General features: G+C 43.0%; 1 pseudogene; it reads left to right on the top strand.

Moving 5' to 3' along the window:
- The first annotated feature begins 1,395 nt into the window (after positions 1–1,395).
- LOC102419594 lies at positions 1,396–1,874 on the top strand (annotated as a pseudogene).
- The last annotated feature ends 3,475 nt before the right edge of the window (positions 1,875–5,349 follow it).

Here is a 5,349-nt window from a genome sequence, read left to right as displayed (position 1 = left end):
CTGACGCGGAAATGGTATTGAAACGTGGGAACAGGAGAAAGTGTTCTTAAGTCTTAAAGTAAACCCTTCAAAGGAAATGACTCCAAGCGTCACATTGTGAATTCCTTTTTTATACTCGGGCTTCACAGGGCAATATCATCTCCCAAATTACTAAGTCTGACTGCTCCTCATCATGATTATTACCTCATTTATTAGCACTTTCTAATATTAGACAATTGTGCTAAGTGTTTTGCATATATTATTCCATTTACTTCTCGCACAGAACCTCTGAGATAGGCCCTGTTAACATTCTCATTTCATACAGAGGAAACTGAGGCTTAATGCCAGCATCAGGAAGACCTTGGTGATGTGTAGCACCTGGATAGTGGGGAATAAGTGACTACCTGGGGCACCTAGAAGGGAGAAGAAACAGTTAAGAGCAACCTGCAAACCAGGAAGTACAAGGAGAAAAGAAGGCAGAGTCAGTAGCCCCAGCTCCAGGCCTGGCTGCGAGCAGGAACATTTTCAAGACGCACTATCACTCCAGCCGCTGATCCAAATGTTTTGATCATCCAATAGTGAAAATAATTTTAGCTTGCTTCCCTCAACATACGTATTTTTTTAAAGATACACAAAGAATAAGAACGAAGAAGCAATGAGATAAAGAAATGTAAATAGGTATTCCACTAATTTCTTCTAAAGCCACAAAGGATTATATTGCAAGCCCCAATCTTGGACATCCTGGTGTGGGTGCTCCATGGTTAGGCTGTCTCAGCCGCAATCTTCCTCTTTTCTGCTCCTGCAGCTAAGAGCTAAGCTCTCTGTGTTATGGATTCTTTTGACTGTGTTCTCTGTGTGTGCCTCTCCGTTTTCTTTGCCTCCTATGGTGCTGAGGCCTTCTGCGAGTGTCACATACAACCTCCCGTAAGAGGATGTCAATCTGTGAGTGTCACATACAACCCCCCGTAAGAGGATGTCAATCATGATTCTGTGTGGCACTCTCTTCTCCACAGAGCTTTCCCACCGGATCCTGGAGAACTGCTGAGCAGGCTGGAAAGCTCTGTGGAGCTGGGTGTTCGCCCCAGTTCAGCCACCTATAGCCAGGGAAGCAGCACTGCATTTAGAAAGTGTGCATCAGTGTGCAGGGAGCCATGCGTGTGACAGTCAGTGATGGGGACCATGAGTGGCTCAGTACATGGGTGGTGATGCTCCTCTCCTCATGGTCATTCTTTTTTTGGGTCCCTTCTTGGGTTCTGATTTAATCCTTCCAGATCCCAATTCTTCCTTTCTTGTGTGGTCTTCCACTTTAAAAACACCCCTAACCCTTCAACTCCAGAACCAAAATGTATGAACAACTGCAGACCCACTCAGTGCCAACGCTAGTCCCCCACCAGGCCCCATTTCCTCCCCAACAAGGTGAAAGGAACTATCAGGAACCAAGAGAAACACTAAACTGCAGGCCCAAGTGCGCCCTGGTGGGAAAAAACTGGCCGCAGAAAGAAGAAGGCTGTTCACAGAACAGCGATAGCAGATGATAAAAGCTCCAGTTCTGAAAGAAGCTAGGGGTAACAATACCTCTGGTATTGAAGAGGTAAATATGTTCACAAACCAAGGAGCAGTGATCCACTTTAGCAGCCCTAAAGTTCAGGCATCTCCTGCAGCAAACACTTGCATGGTTACAGGCAGTGCTGAGACACAGCAGGGGACAGAGGCGCTACCCAGCACGCCGACCAGCATGGGGCATTCGGTCTGCCTGCTTTACGGAGACTGGCTAAAGCTGGGTCCAAACAATCTGTGGATGGCAAAGTACCACTGTTACCAGAGGGGATGATGATGATCAAGTTCCAGATCTTGTGGAGAATTTTGATGAGACTTCCAAGAACGAAGCAAACTGAGCTGAGTCAATTTCTGAAGAAGATAACCTTGAAAAAGTTACGGGGGGCTGCTATTTTATATTATGAATGCTGTTCAAAATTTGTTATGGATCTGATAAAATCTACACCTCTAATAAACTTAAGCCCAAGCCCGGTGGACACTGCAGCTCTTTTCAGTTTTTGTTTGTTTGTTTGTTTTTGTTTTTTGCTTAGAAACAAGTCATTCTTTGTAGCTAATTAAGCTGAAGAAGCCTGGGAATGAAGTTTGTAACGAAGGTTTAAAAAAAAAGCACATTCATTTAAGCCACTCTTTGTTTTGTGTGTATGTGTGTGTTTTTTTTTTTTTAAAGGCCCTCTCTCAAGGAAGGTAATAGTTTTCAGGACACTCTGGCTCATCCCAGAGTGAGTGTTCCTTGCACCCTGAACCCGTCCCCAGAGGTGTAAAGGTGACCCTTTGCCTGTCTTCCTCAGCTTAGACAGTTTTAGATCTAGAAGCAACTGATAGAAATCATTTTTCTGGCTCCTCTTCCTTCCCGGAGCCTATGGACATTTGTCCAAACGGCATCCATGGGAGCTGGCACAAAATGCCTTCACGTACATCATGTTCTGGAGGCCAAGACGCCGAGGCTGCCTCTGGGCCTCAGTCCGCCTGTGAAGCAGCGTTCAGGGGCGGCTAAGAGGAAGGGCTCTGCAGCCGGACTGCCTGGGTCCATAACCCAAGCTCAGCCACGTGTCCACAGTGAGATGTGAGCAAATGCTTAATCTCTCGGTGCCTTATCTATAAAATGGCAAGCATAACAGCACTTGCTTCATAGGGTTATTGTGAGGGTTAGTTGAATTAATATATAAATGCTTATTATAGTTAGCATTCAGAAAGTCCAGGCTTTTATTATCTAAAAGGAACAATATGCTTTTTAGACTTGTAGGGCTGCTTATGCTTCCTGCTTAAACAAGAGAAGATGAACAAAGTGGACAGATGGGTTTCACTACCTGCGAAGCACAGGAACAGTAAGCCTGTCCACTCCCCTCTCCTCAGCGCCCAGCCTCATCCCTGGTGCAACATAGACATTCAATAAATACTAGTTATTGGTTTAGAAAGTGCTAGAAAATAGTTATATAAAAGTGAATATTCTTTAAAAATTTTAATAATCTTTTGCTGAAAGAAAATGCAGTGATGCTTACAGTCTCTGGGAATATGCAGTAATGATCATTTCTGTTTACTGAATACCTCTGACCCCCTTCCCTACCCCCACCCCACTGGATGTCTTACATAATCCTCATAAAATCCTCAGTGGTAGATATTCATCACATTTTGCAGATGTGACTTATGGAGTTTGTGACCTTCATGGAGGTCACAGGGCTTTAGGTGCCAGAAAGGGGATTTGAACCAGGGCTACATGGATGGCTCTGAAGTCTGTGACTTTCCTGCAGCTCTATTTTCCCAGAGGTGAGCACAGCTCAGAGGGAGCGCCTCTGTCTAGTAGCTCAAGCATCCAGAGCCCTGAGAGGGAAGTCACTCTGGGATGCAGAGTCCTCAGGCTTCCGAGATGGTCACTTAAACTGCCCATTGTTGTTCAGTTCCTACATTTGTCATCAGGAACTGGCATTTATTTGAGTAGAATTAAGAGGCAGAAAAATTGCCTTATAAATTCAAGTGATTGATGAACTTCTCTCCATAGGCTTTACTTGTTTGATATTTCTTGTTTTTTAAAAAAATGGAGAATCTTGCTAGTATATTATGCAAGAAAGATTAGGGACTCAAAGATATATATACGGGAAAGCCAGGGGGGAAATTGCAGAGTGTGGAATGAGGGCAGTTATAATTTCAAGCTTTTGTTATCATCTACAAAATAAGTTAATGACTTTTTTACATTCTAAACCAAAGGGGAATTTACAGAAAGTATTCTTTAATTATTAAGGTGTTGTTGTTTTTTTAAAATAATGAAGATAAATGCTAAAAGTAACTAAGTAATTAACCTCTTTTAAATATTTTACCATACTACTATGTTGCTAACATGACTTACATTCAGCCTGTGCCCTGATTTGGGTATATCATATTTCTACAGTTTATTTGATAGATGACCAATCAAAATTATATGGTGACTATTCCTGATTATAATAATTTTTCCTAGACTGCAAAGAGAATGACAATTTTAAAAATAAATGTTTTTGTTCTGAATGAATTCTCTCTGAAATATTTTGTTGCTAAGATGAGTAATTTGTTGAGATAGTTGTGATATCAGGGGTGACAACTACAAGTAATGGAATGAAATAAAGTGGTGGAAAATGTGGGATGATTATGAAGGAAATATAAGGTTTTAAACTTTTAGACTGTGTGAAAGTCTTCTTAGGGAATGAGAAAAGTCCTGGGTTTTTATGTCAGTTAAGCCCCAACATGATTATGAGGCATTTATTCAGCAGGAGACATTCCAGAGCTTTCTAAACTCCCTGCAGGAACATTATCCAGCACACTTCCATTGTTACCGCTTAGATCCAAGCAGGTGAGACTTCAGTGTCTGTGAGTAAACATTGTATTTTAATTCCACCACAAGTAATTATTCCCCAGAGTGATTTTCTTCCCTAGTAGAAGTATAAATCGCCGGACTCTAACTATTCGGAGGGAAGGAGATTTTTATCTTGAAGAACTATGATCTGATCTGTTGGACACACAGAATCAAAGGCAGGAAACTTGATCTCTCTGGTGAATATGTTCTAGGTTCTCTTGCTGAGAATCCTTCAGTCACATAAACACCACCTCCAACCCAGATAACAAGGTTGTCTTATTCAACTCGCCTGGGTGTTTCTCTGGGCATGAGGGGTAGTTCTAAAGTGCAGCCAAGACTGAGACCACCACCAGAACTGCTGAGACCTACCTCCCGCCTCTTGCCTGCAGCACCAGCCAACCTGCTTATACCCTCTGCTTCTCCGGAGCCTTTGATTACTGCCTCTGCAGGTCACCTGAGCTCAGGACAATGGCCTGCAATACCTCTACCAAGGTTCTTAATTTTCTGTGTCAACTTGAGGGGGTCAGGGGTGCCCAAGTGAGACATTGTTCTGGGTGTGTCTGTCAGGATGTTTCTAGAAGAGCTTAGCATTTAAACCAGTGGACTCAGTAAAGTAGATGCCCTCCCAAAGTGTCTGGGCATTATCCACTCTGCTGAGGACTGAATGGAACGAAAGCACAGGCAGGGGGAATGTAGCCTCTTTTTTTCTGGTCCATGATTGAGCTGGGACATCTTATCTCATCTCCGCTTGCCCTCCATTAGGATTTACTCCATTGGCTCCCCTGGTTCTCAGGCCTTCAGACTTGGACTGAATTACACCACCAGCTTTCCGGGGTCTCCAGCTTGCAGACTATAGATTATGGGATTTATTAGCCTTAATCATTGCATGAGCCAATTCCTCATTACACACATATATCTTCTATTTGTTCTGCAGCTCTGGAGAAACCTAATGCCTAACACTTTTAATTCATTGACTCCTTAGAGAATTCTAT

Source organism: Myotis lucifugus, unplaced genomic scaffold (assembly GCF_000147115.1).
Source record: "Myotis lucifugus unplaced genomic scaffold, Myoluc2.0 scaffold_1783, whole genome shotgun sequence".
NCBI lineage: Eukaryota > Metazoa > Chordata > Mammalia > Chiroptera > Vespertilionidae > Myotis > Myotis lucifugus.
The sequence above is the reverse complement of the archived record's forward strand: the minus strand, read 5'-3'. Positions and strand labels throughout refer to the sequence as shown.